The sequence below is a fragment of the Lissotriton helveticus genome, chromosome 4_1 (genome assembly GCF_964261635.1).
Source record: "Lissotriton helveticus chromosome 4_1, aLisHel1.1, whole genome shotgun sequence".
Lineage (NCBI taxonomy): Eukaryota > Metazoa > Chordata > Amphibia > Caudata > Salamandridae > Lissotriton > Lissotriton helveticus.
The window spans coordinates 1,314,927,574-1,314,940,740 of NC_136063.1; the positions used below are offsets into that span (position 1 = coordinate 1,314,927,574).

At 43.2% G+C, this 13,167-nt stretch overlaps 1 protein-coding gene across 18 annotated transcripts in view; it reads right to left on the bottom strand.

The window, feature by feature from the left end:
* The window catches only part of PTPRM (protein tyrosine phosphatase receptor type M), a 1,498,021-nt gene that overhangs the window by 876,964 nt on the left and 607,890 nt on the right, over positions 1-13,167 (bottom strand). The window lies entirely within an intron of this gene.

A 13,167-nucleotide genomic window follows, 5' to 3' on the forward strand; every position in this document is an offset into this window, starting at 1 on the left:
GGTTACTAGGTGTCTCTGTGGAGTTGTAAAGGGACCTCCATTAGCCACATAAGGTATTGCACCCTTAATACATTTATAAAGAGAAAGATTGCAGCTCAGCATATGTTTCCATTTGTTTTTATTGCAAGTGAGATTTTTGTTAGCTTGCGTTTTAAAAATGCCCCATTGTTGTTTATTGACAGCACCTCACCCCTGTCGACTGCACAGCACCAGGAGCATCCTTTCAGCATCTTTTCTCAAGCATACACAGCATCAGGACCACTCTGTTGTCTATGGCAGTTGAATCCTAAAGGCTGGAACTGGACTGGTAATGCTCTGGTGGCCGGTTAACTGTCCAAAGCAACAGTACTAGACTTCTATAACATTTTGGATTAGGTCGATGGGCCGGAGCCGCTGAACTGTTTCAAACACTTCAAAAGTTTGGAAAGTTTTGTTGACCAATGCTGGTTTGTGATTGGATTTTAAAGTATTTATTTCTTCAAAAATGTTCATCTCGAGAACCCTGCAGTGGATTTTGATAATCAAGGACTCTAAATTTCATAGAAATATGCTCTATTTTTTTATAAATTGTTGATCCGTCCCCTTCTTATTCCGTTATTTGATGCTGTTAAATGCTTTTCACTAAGTTCCTTTGCCAAGCCTTACTGCTCACAGCCACAGCTAACCACGGTTGAGCTAAGATTAAGTAAACAAGAATGACTTGACCCAAGAAGGTATTTGTGAGTGTCCTCCACGATTAGGCCCTACAGCCATATCATATAGTACACCCAAATCCTCAAAATGGCATAGCCAAAACAGACAAATGGAATGCAACAAATCCTGTTTGACTAACACTCCAAAGAAAGCTACATTGAAATGACTTTCACCTCCCAGAGTAACTGCAATACTTTTCCATTTGATAGGCCGTGCAGCCACACCATCACCAAAAAAAAAACCAGCACTGACTCACATTGACCATCAAAGGAGATGTGAAAGCACTAGCACATCACCCGATGAGTACATTCTCATTAGTGCCTCTAAGTCCGAGACTGATCTCCGATCCAGCTCTTTTCTCGAATTCACAATTCCGCAAGGGAGTTCTGTCCACTTTACCGATGATTCAGTACTGTTCACCTCCATCATCTAAGATCTATTGAAAAAGTCATTATTGGGATCACCATTAAACAAATTCGTACAGGGAATCTTCTTGTAGAAGATCGCATCTCCCTAAATAGCATCCAGTAAGTCCAGCCAGCAATATCTGCAAAAGTAGAGTAACCACTGCCAATCAACCACATGTTTGCCTCAAACCTTCAATGGGTGATTTTTTTGTAGATTACAGCTCAACAAACTTCAACACGCCTATCACGTTTTCTGGATGCTTCTATATGCGGCACATTGTCATATATTTCAGAAGTTTGTAATAGTTCCCTCCATCGCCTGCTCCCTTGTGAAGCCTTTCGTATAATGTTTTCTATTCGCTTGGGGGACTTTTTCTAATAGATGCTTTGCACATTTCCTCCTTGCAGCAGATTTACATCCAGCAGCCAGGTCCCAATAAAGGCATTTCTATGCAGCCTGTGCCACAGACACCATTTCTAGAGTCCAGGCACAGACTACTTCAAATTCAGTAGCTGCAAAGAGACAAGTGCAGGGACAGAAATCAAAGAAACCAGTGTGCTAGGAACATTATACATAACCTGTATCCAAGGGATTTAAGCATTTATTGCCAGTTGCTGTGATGGAAATACAATGCATTCAAGCCACTGCTCCTTGTGAATTACGACCCTCTGCCGCACGGTTCATCAGGAATGAGAAAAGCTATAAACTAAGGCTCATGATTATGCAGACCGTAAACTGTTGAAGTAAAGATGTCGAATTAAGGACACTGCAAGTTAAGATCAACTGTGAATCCAAGAGGCAAGTACAGCGTGTGAATACGTGGATAAATCCCCTTCTCATCCTTTGAGGACCAGCCATGGTTTACCCAATGGGGACAACGGTGGCCTTCATTAGCAGGCTCCCAAATACATTGAAAATCTGTTAAAGTAATTGTTTTGCATTGCTGATGTAATTATTTCAAACTGAATTGTATTCGAAAAATCATCGCTTCGTATAATGTTACATTTAAAGACTGTATTGAACTTTTAGTTGTTACTTTAATATTACTTTTAAACTATTTATTGAGGAAGCTTTCAAACTGAAGTCGAAATGCATACGTGGAATTGATGGCATTTGAAGCAATGGCAATTCAGAACTGTGGTACAGATTGATGCAATTGAGTAAAGGTAAGCAGGGATAAAGGGTGTAAAGTAATGGAGCCCATTGTAATCTGAACGAAGGATGGCAGTTAACGAATTTATACCTATTTTGCCCATAAAATACATATAAAACGAGACAGAAAAGAAATAAAAGTGGTTAACACAACTCTTAAAGTAAATGAAATACTATTTGTTAACTTAAAGTGTTAGTGGGGGGTGTGGGTTAACCAGAACAATACTTTCATGGGGACCATATGAAAAAGTGCTTGAAAAGGTAATTGGGGAGGAAATTAATTATTCATATTCAGCCCCGGTGCCGTAAGGTAAAACGTACGAACTGCAGTCTACAGCCATAATGAGACAAGTGGGATAACTGTTCTTCTACAATCCTCAGTAAGATACATTTATTTTGCTGCGATGATCTCTTAAATCCAGACTGCTCCTTCCTCAAGGACCCACCAGAGCCTTCAAATGGAGAAATGTGCAGCAGTACTGGTGAACACTTCAGCAGCACACTCAAAAAGAAGAACCCTTCAAGGGCCCGACATCTGCATCAGAATGAACATGCATGGTCACTTGATAACTATACCGTAGATGCACCGAAGTACAAAACTGAAAATACCCTGAGTGTAAGCGAGCAGTAGATATGCTTGAAATCAATACAGATTATTTTTAAAAACTTGAGAATTGTGAAGTATCAGATTGAAATCAATTTCTCACCAACTTTGGCAATCAATGATAGAGCAGGAGACTCAAATCTATATCTCCTCTATAATCTTAACTCCTACATAATGAACAAAGAAGGTGGCTGTCATGCTGAATGCGCCATTCCCATATCTCTAGGGCCACCAAGTGTGGAGTGTCGAAGGGCAGGACCCGGTAGGTGTACTCCAGATTATTCAAGTAAACGAGAATGCAGTTGCCTCTGTGCACCTGATCACCCTTCTTCTGAACATCTGTGAAAAGACGTCTGGATACAAGTCTTTGGCTCTACATACTGATCCCATCTAACCGCAGTCAGTTAATATTAGGTTACTACAGAGGCCACACCAATACATTATCCTTCCTACCAGAAAACAACAAGATTGCCGATTTGGGTTACTTTTAAAGACAATTGCTTGCAAAGCACACCAAGACATAGGTGAAACACTGGCAGGGGCTAATCATGTCTTCTTCAATTGAGGCCTCTCCTTCAGAGCAGACAGAGCTTCATGACTCAGCTGCCTTTTCCCTTGAAAAGTCTGACTGTGGAACAAAATGGATCTACAAAAACATCAGCCAAAGGTCTATCTAATTAGAATGAATAGCTTTGAATTAGGCTTTGGGCTTATTATATTAGCACAATGAATTAGATGGTAAATCCTCATAAACAGTCATCACCACCACAATGGGAACAGTTGCTATTCCAATTCACACAAGAGACAGCAGTGGGAGAAACATCTGAAACCCCCACAGCCCCCATCCCAAACTCTGCACCTATCCCCCGTTGTGCAGATACCAGCCACCACTGTGTAACGTCAAGACACGCATGACAGACGGCACGGTTCTCACCCACTTCTACAACCGAGTTCTCCCCCCCACATATTCAACAGCACCTATCACCGTGGTGCAGATACCAGCCACCACTGTGTAACGTCAAGACACGCATGACAGAGGGCACGGTTCTCACCCACTTCTACAACGAGATCTACCCACCACATACTAAACAGCACAGACCAACCAAATTATGGCCAGTCACATCACAAGCTGACACAACTGTACACCTAGTCCGCTTTACGCGTTCCCCCACACAGTTTACAGTTCTGTTCTTTCCCTCGGCAGTTCCGATACCAACCTAATCCGACAGAGAACATGTTCAGGTATCCTAATGGGGACAACATGCAAGGATAGAGGAGTGGGCGACATACCAACTTCCGCCCCGAGTTACTCACCTAATCAGACACAGCAGACCATACCAACAGGGCTGGACTGGGAACCAAAACCGGCCCTGGCAAAGTGCTCGGCCGGCCCCCCCACCCCCTGGGGGTTTGGGGATGCAACCACACTCTTCGCCAGGGCCGGTTTTCGGCCGATTCTGTTACAGGGCCGTTTTTGCAGCAACGCTGCAAAAACGGCCCTGTAACAAAAACGGCGCCCAGGGGCCCAAAACCGGCCCCCACCCTTGCGGCGCACAGGGGGATTGCCCAGTGCCCACAACCGCCAGTCCTGGATTGCATACCAACATAAGGCGAGACTAGACAGGAGATGACACTGTAAGATAACCTTCCTAATGGGCTAGATATATGATGACATCGCAAACTTTGTAACTGTGCATGGTATTCAAATACTCGCAAATGTTTGCTAAAATGCATTATTGCTGAAGTCTCCAACGGTAACCTGTACTGTAAAACCCCAATAAAAAAAATGAAAACTAAAAAAACAGTCATCACCACCACATGCAATCTAGTCAACATAGGGGATAATGTTAATGTGGCTGGCGGGTAGCAGGACTATCTGAGGAGCAGCAATGGCATCCTCTGTGCCAGGACCGGAGCTAGGTTGCACTCTGGTCATAATTCATCAACACATTGTTCTGTTAGTAATGGAGCAGATGACATTACAGACAAATTGGACATGTAAGTGAGTTCAAAGTACTATAGGATAACTATATGAAGAATACCGTAGTATTGGCATATAACTGCAGCCTATTGAAGCTATGGTACAGTCCATACAGCATACCCCACAAAGTTACTCATTCTTTGCGATGCTGCAGGGAAGCTGAGAATTCACTACACATGAGGGCACTCAGGCCTTGTTCCACACAGTATGTAACCAATAGGTTTTATGGCCTAAATGTTCTTTTAAGATTTTAGTAAAGCTACCTACACTCCAAATGTTATTATGACACACACTATTATTCAATCTCTCACTTAAGAGGTCATGCATGAAATCACACTATTTAAGTGTGCTTTCATACCAGATGCAGGTTTGTACAACAGAACGCAGTTCTGTACAACAGCCATGGTGACCAACCAAATGGTTTATCAATTATGGGTATATTCAGATATACACATGCCCCTCCCCCCCAATAGACGTCCATAACTTCTTAGGCAGTAAAAGTATTTGGTCAAATAGAGTGGTCGACCTATCTGGTGCTGGCATAACCTTAATCATAATTTCTAGAAGTGACAGTCTTACGCAATAATGCTACAGCATCTTTGAAAATGAGCCATGATCCTGAGCGCTCACCTGCCACCTTATTTTTGTGATTTTCAAGCACTTATGTGAGCTATATAAAGAGGGATCTAATGTGAACCTGGCTAAAATGACGAATCTCGTAGAGCCACAAAATGGAACATTTCATTTTAAATTAAAAACGTGCTCATTTAAAAGTCAATTCCCAATTTGTCACTGTCTGCTCTTCCTAATATTTTTCGTTTGTAGTTTGCGGTGTTGTTAAACAAGTTCAAAAGAGGAAAAAAGAAGTAAGCAAAATCACCTTCACTTGCACCAAATCAATAAATTGGGCCCTAAGCTCTAACAGAAAATGGGAGACTTCATGTGCCATAACATCCCATTTTCCTGAGACCATCAGGATTTTATTCAAATTAAAACCTTATTTCAAACCTTAATAATCTAACCTTTAGTACCCTTCCTGTTGTTGCTCCCTGCCAGCTTCTTCAATCTACCCTGGCGCTTCCACCTTACCCACTTGCTTGAAAACCACTGTGGTGATTCTGCTCCTCTTAAAGTCTTCGGTCAGTCCTGCCCCTCCAGCAAAATCTAGTCCATTTCCCCCATTTCCACTGTGCAAGATCTTGGAATAGCTCTTCTTTAGCGTGTGTGTGCGCGTGCACACACACACACAAACTTCCTTGACATGCTTCACACCAGCACTTTTGCATAATTCCACTTAACTTAGCCTCATTTATGTCATCAGCTTAATTATTTCTGTTACTAAAACAAACTCTCTACTTAAGGATCCTTCACACTTTCTATACTATATTTGGAAAACAACTACACCATGCTCCTCGTGACACTGATCCTTTGGGTGTTTTGGGACTCCATTTGTTTACATTACACATTGAAGTTTAATCCTACTATGCCTCATGATATCCATGATATAATGAGCAACATTTCAACCTGCAGGGATCCCACAAAGATTGATAATCATCCACAGCCTCTCCTACCTGTATACCACAGCCAGACACATATTTGCATTAAATTACCCTGGGATTCTCAGCATGTTAAAAACACAGCAAAGGATGGGAAGTGTGAGGTGAACACGCTCCTCCCAATAACACCATCAAAAGTAAGGAATGTGAGCAAGAGCACGCAAGGGTTGGCTTCAGGCTGCATTTCCACCATGAAGGGCTTCACTAGATTAAAAAAAAAACTGACAGAAAAGAAGCACAGTAATAATAGACAATCTGCTTTGTGCATTCTCCACCTTCCACTCAGATAGAAAAAAGAACAATCCCTTGACAGACTGTATTAGATCATTTTTGTATGAAAGCATTTCTGAGGTTTTCTGGCATTTCCCCACAAGGCTGTTACATAATCTAGGAGATTCTAAGAAGGCGAACACTCCCTTAGTTAAATGCCTAAAACTGCAGGTTTCACCACAAATGAAAGATCATAAACGTAGGTCTGCCAAACCTTCAAAGAACGGAATTATTTATTTTTGTGCGTGGTATTCAGCTTTTTAAATATATTTTTCAGACAAATTAGCCCGAGTTACCAGCTATGGATCTCAAGCAAGTACAGTAATGCAATGATAAAAGTTATTGTTTATTTCACCTTGAAAAGATAAAATGTCTTCTTGATTTATTGATAGAATTGTCAGTAATTGTGTTTTGTTCCTGTTGCACATTAGGTTTTATTAAGAAAAGTGTTTATGATTAGAATTAAGATAATTTCTAGAAAGCACAGTCTTCTGTCTCGACTATGTATACAACGATTCATTTTTAACCAGGGCTCCCTTACTGTAGTTGTTCACTGATAAACTTGGACAAAATATATGCTGAATGCACACATAACAACAGCCCCATTATTAAAAAAATTAAAACGGTGGTCACAAAATGAGATGCCTGCCTTAATTTACAGAAAAGATTACTCTAATGGGTTGATGTATTCCTTCAAAATTTAAAAAGCCAATACCTCACCCTGGCAAACAAGTGTGCAGGCCACTTCTGTTGATATATGTACAAAGTGATGAAACAAAACCTCCCGGTCAAAATCAATCAAGTTCTGGGCTAACCACAACCCAGAAACCACCCTCACTGCAGCAGCCGACGACATCAGGATGTTGGAGACACATCAGCCCTTATACTACTCAAAGCCTCCACAGCCTTAGACATGGGATCCTAGTCCACCCAGGTCAAAAGACTGCCCGAGACAGGTATACATGGACCCGCCCATAACTGGACTTGTTTCGCTCTCACAGAAAGAACACAAAGAGACAACCTGCCAATATACACTTCAGAGGCCAAAAATCAAACACGTGGAGTCCACCAAGGATCATACCTAAGCCCAACGTTATTCCACACATACATGACTCAGCTGCAGACCTCATCAAGACTTACATCAACATACTCTCCTCTGCAGATGATACCCAACTGAAAATAACCCTGTCAGACAAAACCCCAACTACAAAAAACAACTGTGCAACATGAATGATCGCAGTAACCACATGTATAAAAACCAACTGCCTCAACCTCAACAAGGAAAAAAACTGAAGTAGTGCTTTTCTGAAGGAAAACCTCTGTGTGGAACTCCAGCTGGTGGCAAACTACACCCACTACCACCACCCAAGAAAGACATGTTGGATTCATTCTGGATGACAAGTTCAACATGACAGCCCAAGTAAACACACTGGCCTCCGTCCGCTTCCACATCCTCAGTTTGCTAATAAAGAGCTTAGAATAGCTTCCTGAGAACACCAGGAAGATGGTCACACAAGCCTTGATCACCAGCAGACTCGATTATGGCAACATACTCTAAGCAGGAATCACTAAAAACCTCCTGAACCGTCTCCAGACCATTCAGTACACCGCAGCAAGACTTATACTCAACCTACCCTGTCGCACATCAACCCACACCTCAGATAATCACACTGGCTCCCAGACCACAAATACACCCAATTCAAACCGCTCACACACACACAGAAAGCACTACCCAACAGTGTCCCTGTATACGTTTACAGCTGCATACACTTCTATACATCTTCCAGGCAATTCCGCTCAGCTGGACTCTCACTTGCATGCATACCCCGCATCCGCAAAGCCAGAGACCTCGCCTTGTTCATATCTCTCCCCCAAAGCTTGGAATGACCTCTCTCATCAGATCAGAGGCTGCTCATCACTTCCAGAGTACCAATAGAATCTGAAGACTTGGCTCTTGGACAGCTGTCCATCACCTGCAAAGCACCTGGTGATCAGCACACTTTACAAATATACACAACACACACTGGCTACGCGAGCCAGGAAGACGCCCTTCCCTGCACAGGTACCATTGGAAGCGTTTACGAGTAAATGATCTTGAGGGAGGTAGTGGCGCGCTCCAGTGTCTCAAGAAACGTGGTGCAAGCTCATTTTAACACAAAGAAAATCCAATATGCTGTACTGGGATAATGAAAGAATATTGATTTCTACACCTACCAATTAGCGATCATTTTCAAGCCAGGGAGGCGGCAGCTGCCTCGGTTGACCACAAATGAGTTTCACAAAATGAAGTCACGTGCGGCAAACACTCTGCAACTATTAGACTTACTACATGTTTGGCCTACCATTCTCAGTCTCAAAGTACCGCACTAGACCTCAGGGCAACAGGCACCCAGCATACAATTATCGCAGTAATTAAACAGGTGCAAGGAGTCGTCCATTAAATGACTGCTCTTATTAATTGCAGAGAACACATTTAACAATGGCAGACTTTTACTCATACCCATCTTAATTGCTTTCTCATTAGAGTACCAAGCTCTCCCAACCCCTCGAGCCTGTTATTAGTATGCCACTTTGCGATAATTAAAAAACAATCGCAGCACCTAAGAATCTGACTTAGTTGCAAGACAGGGAGAAACCGAAGAAAAATCAGCGACCTGGGTCTTTTATTGTCTTTCCTGCTCTTTATCCATTACAATGTTTTCATGATCTTAGCCGAGATCATGAAAGGGTAAAATACACCCATGTCCTTATCTTTTAGTGATTGGCGCTAGTCTCCTCGCTATTAAAAACATGCAGCCCTACAAAATTTCACAGAAATCCCTTTTTCCTTCATTCAAATCTAAGCACCCAATCAGTGCTCAATTATACCAGTGCCCTGCACTTTAACCCCTTGAATACTCATGACGAGCTCAGCCACGGTGCTCGTGTGCTCATGACGAGCTGAGCTCGTCATGACCGTTAGAACGCTCGCACGCTGGGGAAATTCCCCTGCTGTGCGAACGTTCTACACAAACAGGTGTGGTCATGACGAGCTCAGCTCGTCATGAGCACACGAGCACCATGGCTCATGACGAGCTGAGCTTGTCATGAGCATCTGGGCGCTGTGTGCGCCCCCCCCCCCCAGCACAGCGGGGTAATCTGCCCCGCATACAAGGGGTTAAACGGAGGGGAAGAAGGTGTAATTAGAATAAAAAAGGACACCTCATCAAAAGGAAACAAGAAAATAATAGCAAAAGACTAGCAAAAAGAAGACACATACACTTTGCATAGTACACACATTGAATTGGGGTATAACGTTCAATGTCATCTGGCCATTGGTCTACAGGTGAAGGAATATTACGTATTTTTACGATCCCAATCCAGGCAAATATACACTACACGCTCTTCTAGTAACTTCAACCGCATGGAAGTCTGAATCCCTACTGCATAGTGAACTCTGGGGGCCTATCGATTGGTGTTCCTGTGTCACCACAGGCAGTGCCGTGGGTGCCTTTCCAATCCATTGTTTTGGGTTTCTTTTTGCTTGCAGCAGCATTACAGAGAGGGCCCACGTTTGTGGCTCTTCTCTTTTCGCTGAGGCATGACAGAAAGGACTACTGCATTTAGATTAATTTTACCATTTGAGCCATCACATTTTTTGTGTTTTGCTCCAAAGACTTCGATCAGCCAAAGAGGTGCGAGGTGAACAAACACCGGCAGAGACCAGAGTGATGTAACTGCTCACCTCACCGCCTGGCTATTCTACTGCAGAGCACATTTCGTTTTAGAACATATGTGGTTGTTGCATTGCAAGCCTGATCATGAGCAGCAAAACACCTCTGGTCCTCTCGGGGTGGGATTGCCGCAGTCTGTGGCTGTGTGGTCGCCTTCATTATGGAGTATCAATGCTGCTGGGAAAGGACTTGTCAGCATAACAACAGAGACGGTAAAGTTAGGTGCTCCAAAGTCGAGTCCTTTTAAAATGCATTTGCTACATAAACATTTGGAACGTTAACAAAAGCAATCCATATGTTTAAGTTTCGAATAGTTCTGCACACAGCTTTGCCCATTCTTGTTTTTCACCATGCAAGATCTGTCGAGGAGCTCTTAAAGAATTAAACGTACACAAAACATACATATTTAAACCTCAAACACATCTGTGATTGTAAAATACACGCGCTGATGTTAATTTTGAGTGAGTGGAAATCCATCCGGCTGATGCATACTGACTACCGACACTGCCTTCACCCTTCCACAGGCCATCCAACTGACAGTTGCAGACCAGATCTGTTAATCGCAAAAGCAAATAAATGTAAGTTTTTAGAAACAGCACAGATAACCCTACTGCTTCGGGGCGGGGGGATAAGACTCCCAGCCAGGGATGGCATTAACACTGGGCACGCACGGTGCAAGAGTCTTTTTTGGCGCCCCCTCCCCCATGCCCTTCTATCCATGAATTCCTCACTACCACTCGCCAACAATGCACCTCATCTCTCTATAGCCCCCTTCTGACAAACATTTCATTTTTTATAGGGCTACCCGTAGTTTACTCACACTTAGTTCTGTGATCTGCATGGTACACGTTCTTTGTAGCAGGCACATCAACCCTCTGCGCTGTGTGGGTGACAGGAGTGTCCATGTGAGTGGACAGTGGGCGATGCAACAGTGTGAGAGCAGGGTGAGAGGAGTGACTGCAGGGTGAGTGAGGTGACCATATGGATTTGGGTGCCGATGTAAGGGCAGAGTGGGACAAATAAATGTATGGTTAGTGATGGACTTGTTTGTGTGAGATTGCAGAGTGAGCAGTGAGGGGGACAGCTGAATGAAGTGTCACGTGAGTGCAGGGTGAGTAGTGTACTCGTGTGACTGCCGGGTGAGGTACAGGGTGAACAGCGCAAGTGCACTGTGAGTACAGAGGGATCACTGTGAGTGCAGAGTGAGCTGTGTGCTCATGTAACCGCAGGGCAAATGGAGGGAGAACGGTGTGAGTTCAAGGCGAGTGGCATAAGTGCAGTGTTGTCACTTTAAGTGCAGGGTGTGCAGGTGAATGGTGTAAGTGCATGGTGATCAGTATGAGTACATTGTAATCACTGTAAGTGCAGGGTAAGTGTGAAGGTGAAGAGTGAGAATGAGGAGTGAGTTGTCTGAATATAGGGTGCATTCCCAGATACTTGAAGTAACTCAGCATGTTATTGACAGTGGCGTAGGGTTTCAGATATAAGTTAAACTATTGCTATTATGGCATAATTCAGGGTCTAGGGATCAGGGGTGGAGGAAATATAGTGCTCATCCTGCAACAAACTTCCAGTGTTGTGATTAGGGTTGCCAGCTCATTATATTGATGTCCCAGACAGTACAAAAATAAGCAGTCACCTAAAGCCTATTTTCAGCAGTTATCTCTGCACACTTGGAACAGCAAATATAAATAGAAAGCATTTTTAATTGTGTTCTAGGGCTGCTTGAATGATCCATGACTGATAATTAAAAGGAACAAAGACAGAAAAGTCACATTACAAATGAATACGTATTATTTTATTTATAACCCTCTTTAATGTTAAGGCATGGCCTTTGCAGGCTCTTTAAACAACAAATGGCTAGAATTTTCCTTTAGGTAACCCTATATTCCTTTTCATGAAATACATTCTCACACTACAGCAGTAAAAGTAAAATACAAATGTGAGGAATAGACAGAGTGGGGGTCCAGGGGGTAATGGGGCCATTAAAAAAACTAAGCCTTGTTAACCAGGTAACAAAGGTATGTAAATATGCAAATGGTCTTTCAAAGACCTGTGAAAAACTTGGGTGCCGGAAATAAGACGCTAGACACCTGAAGCCCTTTTAGCCCTATGGGCGTTGCGCGCCTGATTTACATCGACAAACTGAGCAGCTAATAATCAGGGCTCTACACGGACATTTAGCTGTGTAATCGGACACGGACACCTTCCATTCGGTGATGTACTCAACTATCCCCTCCCTAGCTATGCAATTTATGTAATTGCATCATACACAATCTGTCTCATTCATGGCGGCGATTGGTCTTCGGGATGCCTCAACTCTGGTCCCACCGTCTGCCATTCAAACCAATCACTGGCGGCTTATCGTCTACGCTTGTCTGCATCCCATGACGCCTCTGCTGCAGACCACTCAGCCTCACCACTCAATCAAGCTCCCAGCATCACCTTACAGCTAACCTTCTCTGCTAATATTAGTTAAAAAATCTGATGCACGTTTTATTCTTACCCTTGAATGGTGACACACACGGCTAGCAGGCCTGTGGAGACCGCAGCGGTGTTTTCTCTCCGGCAACTGCCTATTTGGCAGAACAATGTCCTGTGTATAAAATTTGTGCTATCATAACACTTGGGCCACCTTCCATGCTAGTCCGCATGTCTCACTCAGAGTCAGTGGTGTGATGTGATGTGAGTCCTGCACGGTATATCAGAATATGAAGTTGATAGGTGTCTTCTTCACTAACCTCTATGTCTTGGACAACGGTTTAGCAATTACTTTTTCTCAGCAATCTT